The sequence below is a fragment of the Phyllostomus hastatus genome, unplaced genomic scaffold (assembly GCF_019186645.2).
Source record: "Phyllostomus hastatus isolate PE091 unplaced genomic scaffold, TTU_PhHast_1.1 phas_contig_402, whole genome shotgun sequence".
NCBI classification, from domain to species: Eukaryota; Metazoa; Chordata; class Mammalia; order Chiroptera; family Phyllostomidae; genus Phyllostomus; species Phyllostomus hastatus.
The window spans coordinates 5,206,289-5,219,511 of NW_025333873.1; the positions used below are offsets into that span (position 1 = coordinate 5,206,289).

Sequence of the window (13,223 nt, forward strand, 5' to 3'; positions counted from 1 at the left end):
TGACAATTTTATTTTGAACAGCTCACTGGGGAAGACCGGGGGGAATGAGATGAGAAAGCAGGTCGGTGCTAGACGCTGGAAAGCTTTAAATGCCAGGCTTTTATCCTGGCATTTTATCTTGGAGCAATTTTATTTTGACAGTAATGGAGAGTCACTGAACATTTTTATGCAAAGTTAACACAATGAAAATAAAAATTACAATGATCATCGCAAAATGAAATTTAGGATGGACTTAAAAAGGAACTCACTGAGGCCAATGAGACCACTCTGGTTTATTATCCAATAAGTAGGCCTACATTAGGGCAATGACATTGAGGAATTATTAAAAAAAAAAAAGGAATAAATCTAAGGAGCTAGGAGAACTTTTTTGAAAAGTGTTTTCACGTTTGTCAAATCAGACTCTAAGGATCTAGAAAGCTGAGATTCAGATGCTTGAAAGAAGTGAAAAGCGCAGCAACTGTGAATTCCAGCCTTGCCAGTAGGTCTCCCTGTACTTGACTTGATACTGGGCTCTTCTATGCATTCCCATCTCCATACTCGTAAAAGGTCCACTCTCTTTTACTAGGGTTTGGGGGAACAGAAGTGGGGAGTGATATATAAAGCAGCCAAGTGATAACGGCCAGGTAGTTACGCAGCAAATAGAGCTCAAACATCTGTAAAGGCCAAAGGCACTGCAATCACATCTATTACAAAATGGAAAAACAGACTGCGAATCCAGTCATGCTGCAGGCTTGAGTAATGACATCAGATATATCCATTAAACTTGGCAAGAGGGTAAGGCTGGATGAATGGAGTTATTGAGGTCCCAGTCCTTCACAACAGAGTTTCTTAACCTTTGGGGAGGTCATGGACCCTTTTGGGAATTTGGTAAAAGCCATAGACTCTCTCCCCAGGGAAATGCATAGACTCACATAATTTTACATACAATTTCAGAGTGTTCACAGACTCCCTAAAGCTTAAATAGAGACTTTTAGTCCATGAACTCCAAGGGTCCTTACTCAAGAACCCGTGATATAAAAATTATAGCCATTTTTATCATATAGCTCAAAGTCTAAAGGATTTTTAAATAGGAAGCCATATATATATAAATTAATAATTTATATGCATACATGGCACACCAGACCAATAAATTATGTACCTTGTAAAGCATACACAAAAATAAAAATGTTAAATGACATTGTAATAAAATAAATAGTTATTAAACATTTATTTTACTTACTGATAACACAGATTTGTGCTCTTCCTAATAAATATTATGAAATTATACCGCTACTTTTGGTAAGAGTAATGTGATTGAACAGGGTTTGTTATTTCTTAGTTTTTCCATCACATTTTGTAATACAGCAACTTGAAAGTCAAGTTCTAAATTCAGTTCATTTTTATAACAAGTAACTATTTTATTTAATTTTAATGGGTATCATAGCCAAAAAAACAGACTTCACACAGATGAGAAAAACTAAAGGGAAGAATTGCATCACTTGCTGCACTGAATAAAATATGATACTCAGTTTTTGATCCCACTCACCATTTATGCAAAGATTTTTTTCTAAAATTCAACTAGTGCATTTCCAAATTTCCTGATGACTATCAGTTGTTCTTACTAACTAATTAGATGGTATTAGCTCTTTATATTTTCAGCTGATGGACCTAAAACCACTAAAATTCTTTCTTTACAAGGTTTTTATACAGGTCAGAAAGTGGTGTTGCCAAGTTCAAATATAAATATATATATATGCATATATTCTTAAAATGGCCACACATCATTTTAAGCAGTTAAATACAATGATAATGGATGTAGTTCTAATACCCATTTTCAATAACCTCTTCCATAATATTGAATTTTATTTTGTTTTTGAAATATAGTTACTTTTTGAGTTACTGTTAAAAGCTTACCATCATCCCAAAGAGACATATTAAGTGTATTTATTTTTCAAACATACCTGCTAGGTAGCACACGACCCACAGCCACTTGTCACAGAAAATGTCAGCAAATTTGGAACATTTGGATTTTTGTGAAAGAAAAATGAGTTAAGTCACCTTCAAGTGGATGATTCTTAATCCCTCTGCCTCAAAATGACCAGTTAACTTCTGTAAAATATTATACAAAAGATCTGTATGGTGACTTCCTAATGCAATACAAACTATGTTAAGAGTCTGTTATTTAAAATAATAGCCCTGGCTGGTATGGCTCAGTGGATTGAGAGCCAGCCTGCCAATCAAAGGGTCATTGTTTGATTCCCAGTAGGGGGCGCGCTAGAGGCAACCGCTCTAGAAAGGCTAGAGATGTTTCTCTCCCTCTCTTTCTCCCTCCCTTCCTCTCTGTCTAAAAATAAATAAATAAAATCTTTAAAGAACAAATAAATGTTAAAAAGTTACTTACAAAAAAATAATAAATACAAAAATCCAATTACCTATGTTCCTATAAACTGTAAAACATCACGACAGACTGACTGAAAGTAAAGAAACTTCCTAACAGACCTCAAATTCCCCAGATCATTTTATGTAAACCCTACTTTAGAGACCACCACTCTAAATGCGCCAGGGCTCCCCAGGGTCAAAGCTCTCTATCTATCACTGCTTTCCAACTAATTTCCCTTGCATGCTATGGCAATTTACAGGAGTTATCTTTAAAGGTACTGTAGTTATATTGTATCCTTCTCTGAATTACTACCAGTTTGGCAAAAGACACAACTGCAGCACCTTCCATGACAGCAATTGTCTTCAACACCATTCCCTCAGTGTAATGCTGGCTGGTGATTCAGTCAAATAACAGAGCTAGAACAAGGTCCAAGACTTCTCATGACATATCCTACCTTAAATCCTTTTGTAATGTGGCAAGGCATAAATAAATCAGTAAAATAAATCATGAACTATACTGACAGCCAGGGGCTTTCATCTTGCATGACCAATCTCGCTTATACAGTGAAATATATTTATACAAGGACACAACATTTTTTACACTTAAAAAACAAATCTACCGTATCCTCTTAAGAAAGCCAAATGATAATACATCATTTAAAAAAACCAGCTCTGGCGGGGTAGCTCAGTTGGTTGGAACGTCATCCTGATACACCAAGGTTGTGGGTTCGATTTCCAGTCAGGGCACATGCAGGAATCAACCAATGTATGCATGAATGGGTGGAACAACAAATCTCAATCTCTGTTTCTCAAAATCAATAACTAAAATATTCTTTAAAAAATAGATACTGCCAGTGAAAAAGATTTTGTACTAACTTTTATTTTTCAAAAAAAGTTTATTCTCAAATATGCAAAAAATGAATTAATAAGTTTCCAGTGTGATAAATCTTACATATGGAATCATTTTAAAAACTATGAAAACATAAAATTGGGGGTATAAAAACAGCCTAAAAAGAGCCACATAAATTTGGAAAACTGACATTTCTCATTTTCATCTGGATCTGCACACTGCACTGTGCCGCCTCCCTCCATGACAGCCCTTCAATGTCTGCCTACTGCACCTAGACCACCTGGGTCCCTTCCCTCCCCCACTTTAGCAGGTACCACACTCCTTCCATCTTTCCTATTCAATCTTCCTGAACAGACTGCTCTCCTCGCCCTCATTCATATAGAAATCATCCCCTGCCTTCAATGTTCTTGTCCACCAGCAGGCCCTCCACAAAACTTGCCCTGATCTCTCTCAAAGAAAAATAATTACTTCTTTTCCTGAATCCTGTGTTAGGTCATAATCCCCTTAAGAACATGATCTATCTCTTATCATTTAACTTCCGTATCTTTTAACAACACAGCACCTTGAACAAAGTAAGTACTCATATAACTATGTCTTGAATGAATGATTGAGTGACTACTTAGAAATTCGATTACAGACTTCCTATAGCATCTGGAATGGAGAGGGCAGTATGAAAGACTTTGCAGAACAAATAACTCTTCCCTTGTTTCCTCCAAACTCACCAAAGTCAAGTCAATATTACACTTATAGGTGCCTTCAAAAAGCAAGGATCAAAAAGCAAGGACGTTTCATCCTTCAACTATTTGGTCAAACATGGTGTGTTATTTTTATACACACACACACACACACACACACACACTCACAATAGAATAGCTTCTGTTAATCAAATCTATGCTGGATAATAAAAGCCTGTAAATGTTTTAACCATACAGGCAAACCAAAAGTATAAGATGTAATATATTAAAACTATCAGAATAAGATCAACCATTCAAAGTACAAGTAGAAACACAGAGAATGACCAAGCAAGTTATTCCAAGTGGGGGGAAAAAAAACCCTAAGCTTTAGCTATTTACTAACAAAACTTGAGAGGCAGTATTTTATTGCTAAGAATCTAAAACCAACCCTTCAAAGATAAGCTTACCTAGACAGAAGCACCAAAGAATCAACATTACTAAAGTACAAAAGTGAGATAAGAAACTGCACAAAAATCTTAAAGTGACACTTTCATTAAGTAACTAGTATATATGGCGCCTGGGTCGTCAGAAAGCCACGAGACCGCAGGACATCTGCACATCTATGGTACAGAGAGTCCCGAAAGGAAAGAAGCTACAATGTGGCCAAGTGTAGCCAACATGGTGGAGAGAAGCCAACTTAAAGGTATGCTTGTGATTTCAGGTGAGAAGACCTGGCCTCGAATGTCATCCCACAAACTGTGCACTCGTACACCAGTCACTTAACCTCCCCGAGCCTTGTTTCCTTGTTTATGGAATGTATGCACAGAGCAAGCTCAGAACCTGAGTGTAGTGTGTCTCCGAGACGGCACTAATAAGTACTTGCTGACTCTGAATGAGGGCCATACAAGAAAAGCAGACATTTCTCTCCAGGTGCTTTTGTAGTTTTTGAGAGAGCAGTTATAATTAATTCCTTATTACAATATTGGACAGTCAGTTTTTGGCCAAAAAGTAAAAATACTCCTTTCCTCCTAGCTTATACATTACGCAAAAAGCTTACTAGAATTCTTAAAATTTAAAATCTCTTTGCAATACCTTTCAAACATAAGAAGTAACTCTTGTAAAGAAGACTGGAAGCCAAATACCTCGATTCTTGCCCAAGTAATGCCACTGCATGTGTGACCCATGGAAATTACCATACATGCCTGGCTTCAGTTTTCTGGTCACCTACAATGTTCAAGGTCGTCCTAAATGACCATTGCAGCCCCCTTACTCTAAACGTTGTGGTTCCTATCATCTTAAGAATGCCTTAATCTAATTAATAAAAGCAATGTGACACACACTAAAAAGAGAATCACATTTAAAAAAAGAAGAAAGAAAAATATACAGAATAAACTGAGTAATTAATGCTAAGGAGGTGATAAAAATCAAAGTTTCTAGAGAACACACCAGCTTTGACTCTGTTTTTAAAGGTCAAGAGATAAAGGAAAAGGTAATACAATTTAAATAAAGAAAATGAAACATGCAAAATCAAAGAATTAGGATATCTATGGGTGATTATAATCGTCTTCACTTGCACAGCACCTTACAGTTCACAAAGCATTTCTGCCTATGCAACCTGCAGCAAACTTTCTGGAATAAGAAACAACAACAGCTTAAATGATTTACATTTAATAAATTTGTCCACAGAGTCTCCACTAAAAACAGCAACATCAAAAGACATTTAGAAAGGAATTTTTTTTCAGCATTTATAGGTAGGATGAATTAGAGGCAAATTAATGCAGGCAAACAGCTATAAACCAACAAATTATAGACTTTTAGCACAAGAAGAAATGTAAAATCAGGCTAACATGCTCATTTAATAATAAACTCAGGCTACAGAGTTGATGTTACATTCATTACTGCATGTGCAAAATGACATGAGGACCAGACTACAGAACCAGAAAACCCAAGAAACTGCAAATGTAAGAACCAGAGGATTTGGTGATGGGTTTAGGTTGTGGAAATGTGAGAAAGCATTATTAAAGTCTTACTATGTATCAATCATTATGCTAGACACATCTTATTATTTAATGTAAGTTAAAGATCACCACAATATGGGTGAGAGTCAGTACACTATTCCAAGTTTAAGCATGAAAACCTGAGGTTTATTATGGTTAAATAACTAGCCCAAGGTTATACCTACTCAGCGTCCGGAAGATTAGTGCACTATCCCCTGTCTGAAGTCAAACCTCCATTTCTAAAACAAGCTTAAAAATTGCTTCAAAACTACTAGTTAGGAGAGCAAAAATGAAGTATCACTCTGGAAGCACTGAATAATCCAGTGTTTTTAAAATTCTGGTCCTGTTAATAGGTGCATTTCATCTCTGTGCTTGCACCTATGGTTAGCAATACGGTCGGTCCCCAATGGTCAGGTTAAAGATTTCTTAATAAAGCCCAACCTCCCCACCCTCTACAATGAAATAAATCCATAGGGAGTGATTAGATAAAAATATTAACAGTACCTCTAGCCCTGGCCAGGTGACTCAGTTGGTTGGAGTGTCGTCCCATGCACCAAAAAGGGTTGTGAGTTTTATACCCTGTCAGGGCACATACCTAGGCTGCAAGTTCAATCCCTGGTTGGGCACATATGGGAGGCAACCAATCAATGTTTCTTCCTCTTTCCCTTGCTCTCTCTCCCTCTCTCTCTCTCTAAAATCAATAAGCATATCCTCAGGTGAGGATTTTAAAAAGGTTTTAATTTAAAAAATAGTATATCTAAGAATGAGGGTCATTAGGCTGATTAATTCCAAGTGTCCACAACTCCTTGATCGTCTACAGCTTCTGTTTTGGCATACATAAGCTATTTATCTTTGAAACAGAAAACTACACTAAGCTTTTCTAAAAGCCTGTCACTTCAAGAAGCCTCAAAAATACTGTATTGCAGATGGGGGTACGGGGGAGGAAGCTTGGATACAACAGCCCACTCTACTTGTACTTCTAGAATTGGACTTAGATGTTGGTGTCAGTGTTTTGTAATAATTTCTTTTATTTAATCATGTATCCATCCAGCAGAAATAAGAAGTAACCATTCTATACTCTACATTAATCAAATACTGTACACTCACAAAACAATGTCCAGAAGCAACCAAGAATGGTACCCAGTTGCCACTAAAGGCTTTTATGACCCCTTATGATGAGAGAAAGGCACCAAGTCTAACTAAAATATAAAGAAGAGAAAAGGGAAGGCTTGAAATGACTAGATCTCATCTCCAATGATAAGAAAAAAGGTCAGAAACCACAAGGACCATCTTCAGTGACCAAAGGGCTAAGCTACTGGTTAACCTGGAGGAGAAGTAATAAAGAAGTCCCTCCCTATAGTCTACCAGGGGTGTCAAACCTGTGGCCCAGGATGGCTATAAATGGGGCCCAACACAAAATCGTAAATTTACTTAAAACCTTTTATTTTGCTCATCAGTTTTTATCAGTGTTTGTATACTTAGAGTGTGGCCCAAGACAACTCTTCTTCTTCCCAGTGTGGCCCAGAGACGCCAAAGACGGGACATCCCTGTTAGTCTTTCCAAATAAGTAGGAAACTTGTACAGGTGGGGAGAAATGTATATACCTCTGCAGACCAGACCAGACTGGATAGGGTGCTGTGTCATTCAACTCCTGAAACACATGTATCTCACCCAATCCGACACTCCCCGTGGTGCCTGATACTTCCAGGGAATGTAAAGAGGAGCCCACCACGTGTTTGGACTTCTGCCGTGAGAGCACTGGCTGACCCTCTGAGAATTCCTGATTATCATATGTAGAAGGCAAAAATCACTGTCGAGACAATACTGAGCATCCTGAGATTCTCCCACACCCCGTGACTTCGGGGATTCTACTCGGGTGTGCACTTTTACTCACTTCCCGTTCTTGCCCTAAAATGAAGGCTATGGTAGGCCATACAGCTTAAAGCCAACCTACTCCAGAAGATATGCTGTATATTCAAACAATGTGGTGCCCTTGGAGAATGAGGCAAAAAAGACAAACTAAAGTAAGGAACAAAGGTAATATCTCTTTAGCAAAGGTATGTAAAATGGATGACAACAGAGAAGGGAGGGCTAAAATATTCTTTAAAAATCAATTACAAATCATATTCTGATATATAATATAATTAAGATTTTCAAAGAATGCCCAGCCCTGACCGGTGTGGCTCAGTTGATTGGGTGTCGTCCCCCAAAGCAACCCCCAAGGGTTGCTGGTTAGATTCCAGGTCAGGACACGTGCCTGGTTTGCAGGTTTGATCCCCAGTCAGGGCATGTTCAAGAGGCAACCAACTAACCCATGTTTCTCACATGGATGTATGTTTCTCTCTCTCTCTCTCTCTCTCTCTCTCTCCCCCCACCCTTTCTCTCTAAAAATAAATAAATGAAATGTTAAAAAAAAAAAGACTGTCCTATATCCTCCCTCTTTCCCCCACTCCACCTTTCAGCACCTCTACACCACCCTCATCACTTACTCAATCTTTAGCCCTGGTGAAGACCAGTCACTGGATTAACAGGATCAAGAGTACACGCAGAGAACATTCCATCCTGGGAACATCTTTAAATTATTTAGGCTTGTTTACCACCCTCCCTATAGAGGAAAAGCATGAAATTTTGACATTGCTTTCACAAGATACACCAGTCAGCACCATAGCAACCCAATCATCTGCCCACCAAAAGATTAACACATACACAAAAAAACAGGAAATTCAACAAAATTTAAAGTTTGACCCTAGACTCCCTTAACAGTTAAATGTCTTAAGTAGTAGCAGTATCTTTATATCACACCCACTTCATGCTACCCTTGCAGCTTCCTGGTATAAGCAAAGTCTGAGGATTATACAAACTGCTGCTTCTCTTTCCAGCCCAGATTTCTAGAAATGAAACCCTGGAATTGAGGGAGAAAGAAAAACAAATGTTGGCAGAAAGAGGGAGGAAAATGCATTGTCTATATAATCCCAGTTTAAGTGGAACAATCACCATTAGTTCCATCAGGCACTTTTTTTCAATAAAACCATTTACCCAAAAATGCAGATCTAAAATACGCCCTTGGCTTAAAGCACACAAAAAGTAATTTATTAGATACGATTCTACAGATTTTCTCAGAAAGAAATGAGGAAGAGAGTAACTATAGACTATGCAAAATTCAAGTTTTGCACCTTAAAAATCAGACTTCATTGTGAGTTAAATAAATGTAATAAAATAGCAGTGCAAAATGTCTGTAAAAATCAAACCAAACACCTGTTCTCATTAGCAGCACCCCTGCATTTTCTCTCCAAATGATATATTCCCTTTTCAGGCCCCCCTTTCGATCCACTGTTCCCAAAGCATAAAGTCTAAACAAGAAATGGAAGGAAAACAATTTCAGAGACTAGTTCATAAAACCAAATTAGACCCTTCCACAAAGTACAGGGGATAAAATAGATACACTTCCAATTGTATTTCGTTTATAACAAACAGTTCAAGGAAGCACATTTATTAAGCTGAATCACACCCCACTGCTACCTTTAACCCAAAACTATTCCTAGTCGAGGAGCCAAAAGACCCAAGCAAATACTTTCTTTTCACATTATACTCAACATGAAGAAATCTGACCCTCTTCCTACTACATCACAGTTTCTGTGAAATAAGCTGAGAGGCCCCTTTGGCCAACTTTTTTTTTTTTTTTTTTTTTGAGATTAACCTCCAACCAATTCCAGAAGAGGAGACAACACCGCAAACAAATTTAACCCTTGAAGTCCGTTCTTACAACAGTCCAGTATAATCGAGGCTTCCCCCAGCAATGTTTTACACAGACATTTGATGTCTTAATCGCTGAGGTGTAAGCCTCAGCGCTTACAAATCATCGCCACAGAGATTACTCCGGGCATCCACAAAGGGTGCTGGGGCTGCAATTCACTCGAGAACCCTTCATTCACCATTATCATACGCGACTTAAAAAAAAACTCAGTCTTAAAAGAAAAAATGTCACCTCCACAAGGACACCTGCCTCTTCAAGGCCTGTACAATAAAGGAGAGCCAAGCATGAAAGGCTCAAAAATCCTGCTGCTTAAAGTTTTCCTCCCCACGAAACTCTGCAGCCACAGCACTGTGGACATCCTTGTCACACACACAGGCTTTATTGTCAAGCCCTCCGTCTCCCTCTAAGATCGTCAGCCCAGACAGCGTCTAGCCCACGGGAATGACTGCTTTAAAATAAATAAATAAATGAAAACAAGGGGGGAGAACCCCATAGTTGGGAGTAAGGACTAGGGACCCTGGCGTCCGGTTTCTCCATTTCTCTTCCAAGAGTTCTGTCGCTGACCATTAACTATCGCACCTCCCAATCGTCCAATCAACACGTTTGCTCCCCTTTCCTAAGTCCTTTCAGCAGAATCCTGGGAAGGGGACCAAACCCTAGCCCTAACAGGAAAATCTCACTTATCCATCCCATTTCTGCTCCCGAAATTCCTCCTCGGGGGAATGAAAAAGCCCCTGAGCCAGGGTAAAATAGAAGCGCCGTCGAAGGCTGCGCTTACAGAAAGGATCCCCGTGGTCATCCCCATTTCGCAGTCCGGGCAAGCGAGACTCGGAGAGGTTAACCCGCCGGCCAAGGTCACCGCGCTCGCCGGGGCCGAGGGGCGCCCGCGCCGACTTCCGGCTCCCCCTCTCGGCGGCGGGGAGCGCCGGCGGGCTCGGGGCGCCGCTCCCCACGCCCGGCCGGCTGCCGCGAGCCTCGCGCGCCCTCCGCGGATGCTCGCCCTGTCCGCGCTAACTAGGGCAACTGGGAAAGGGGACAGAGAACTCGCTGCTGCAGCAATTTCCCTCCGCGGGCGCAGCCCCCAGCTGGTGCCCGTGACAGCTGCGACCTCCGCCCCCTCCAGCCGCGCGAGGCCGAGGGAGAACTCGGGGAAAGTGGGAGGGGGGGCGGAACGGAGAGAAAGGAGAGAGGGGGGTGGAGGGGCGCCAGCTGCTCCCCGCCCCCTAGGGCCTCGGCGGCCGCGCGGCTCTTGACAGCTGCACCCACCGGGAGGCTAGGCGCCCGCCGCCCGCCACTCACCTGCCCTCGCTGCTTCTGGGCCGCGCAGACGGGCGCCGCGCTCGCCCGCGACCGTGGCGGCAGCGCCGCGGCCTCCGCCGCTCCACGGGCCGGGAGCCCGCCGCCGCGGCTCTCTGGCCCCCTCCTCCGGAGCAGGGGTCCCCCCGCAGGGGGATGCAGAACAACCAGGCGCAGGCTCCGCTCGAGGGAGCAGCAGGGATCAGAGCGGCCGAGGCGCTCAAGGCCGCGGTCCAGCCGTCGGAGGGGAGGGCTGAGCTAATCGCGTCAGACTCCTGCTCGCCTGGTCTGAAGAACAGGCATTTCAGCCGCTCTCCGCGGCCGCCATGTTCTCCTCCTCCTCCGCCGCCGCCGCCGCCGCCGCCGCCGCCCCCCGCTCGCGGCCCCGCCCCCCCGCGCCCCGCCCCGCCCCGCCCCGCCCCGCCCGCTCCTCGCCGCCCTCCCCGCCCCTCCCGCCGCTCCCCCCGCCCCTGCCTCTCTCCGCCGGGTCGGGCCCCGGCGACCCGGTGCCCGCAAGCTCCGACGGCGCGCGTGGGTCGGCGCGCTCCCAACTGGCCGGGCGACAGGGCGAGGAGTCGCCCCGCGCCCTCTGCCGGCCGCAGGCCCCAGAGGGCTGCCGCGCTGCCGCCCCCGCCCGCGTCCTAACGAAGTGTGGGAAAGGAGGCCCGCGCTGTTGCCCTCCCCTCGGGGCGTTCCTTCGACTGCTGCCGGGAAGCGGCCTGGAAGCCCGGGGTGCGTTCGGCTAGGCCGCCGGGCCTGCAGCCTCTCCCCGCTCTTATCTTTCCGAGAAGGTTGTGGAGCTGCCAGAGGCCGGGGAGGAGGCGGTCCTGGGCCCGGCCCTCCACTCGTTTGTTGCAGTACTTTGAGCGAGACACGTCCCGCGGGCCTCGTTTTTTATTCTGGAAAATTGGGAGGTGGTTGTCTAGAAGATTTCAGAGGCTGTTAGACCAGGGGAAAGAAAGATCATCTGCCCCCTTCGTTTTACAGATGAAAAGATCCCGAGTGACACGTCTAGCTCTGCAATTCTGTGAATTGCCCTAAATGTCTAACATTGACAGAGTTTACCCTTCAACGGGGTCCACACCTTTCTTCTCTTCTACCGGGTTCTTTTTTTTTTTTTTTAATTCTGCAATGGAAGTGCTACTTCCAAAAGTTGAGTGTGCCTTGTCACCACAGGAATCAAACAGCTGCTGAACAGGCTTTCTGAGCCACGATGGCTTTATCTGGAAAGCATCCCCCATTCCAAAGGCTTGTCCTGAGGGTGACTGAGTCACTACTGGCCGCGCGGCGCTCCGTGAAGCAGACAGCTGTCCCTTCCCGCACCCTCAGCCCCAGTCGGCCGCCGTCCCCTACCTCCGTCCTGTCCTGTGGCTGCGGTGCCCAAGCTTTTCCGCTGTTTTCTCTTGCGGCGTCTTCTACCCTAAAGCACTCTCCGTAAATTCTAAACCCTTCTTCGGTCCACCTTCTAACTGAAACCTGACACTATCTTGAAGACAGACACCAACCTCCCTGGCCCCTCGGTGAGGCAGTGGGCAAGTCCTCCCCGAGGCAGGAGTTCCACCTGCCACCCTTCGCGGCCATACCCGGATCAGCGTCCTCTTTCCGCCCTTTGCATTGAACAACCTTCAGCCCACACCCCACACCCCACCTTCATTCGTTTATGCGGTCATTCTGGTCAAAAACTTGTTACTGGGACCGTAGGTGCATCTCATTAGTGCTGGCCCTCACCTGGTTTAACAAGACCTCTAGCCAGCCACCTGCGGAGTCCCCATCCCCAGTAGGAGCCGGTTCAGTCCCCTTCTGTAGCACCTGCCTCCCACTCTAGTCCGACCCAGACTGTGGGAAAGCGCCTGCAAGCGCGCCAGCCACTCGCCTAGGTATTGCTGACTGCCCTCCCCCGCCCCCGCCCCACCCCGGGGCTACAAACTAGTGACTGCCGATTGCCAAATCTCGTGCACACTTCGGTCCTCCCATCGTGTTGGTCTTCCTGCAGCGCTTGCTACTAACTCCTCCTTCCTGAAACTCTCCTGTCTTCTACATCACTCTCCTTTCTCTACCTATTTACTGACCTGACCTTTGCTGGCACTTTCCTTGGCTTCTGCTTTTTTACAAAGTCATAAAATGTTGGAGTCCTCAAGGTTTTATTTTTTCCCCTCCTTCCCTCTCACTTAGATTGCTTTAGTTTGTTTCCAGGCTTCACTTTTTAATAATATCTGCATCTCCTTCCAGCAATCCCCCCTCCCTCCCCAACACTCGCTAAGCTCCGGGCCAATTAACTTGAAAACATCCTTAGG

General features: G+C 43.9%; 1 protein-coding gene across 7 annotated transcripts in view; it reads right to left on the reverse strand.

Annotated features, from left to right (window-relative positions):
* NCOA1 (nuclear receptor coactivator 1) overlaps positions 1–12,789 on the reverse strand; it is a 211,398-nt gene extending 198,609 nt beyond the window's left edge. For 4 of the 7 annotated variants that reach the window (XM_045844374.1, XM_045844370.1, XM_045844376.1 and 1 more), the window contains exon 1: positions 10,933–11,287. The gene's annotated coding sequence lies outside the window, so the exon portion shown is untranslated. Of the gene's footprint in view, positions 1–10,411; positions 10,611–10,932; positions 11,288–12,282; positions 12,547–12,657 lie in introns of those variants that run through there. The other 3 variants (XM_045844373.1, XM_045844372.1, XM_045844371.1) reach the window with 3 other exon arrangements.
* Between the last annotated feature and the right edge of the window lie 434 nt (positions 12,790–13,223).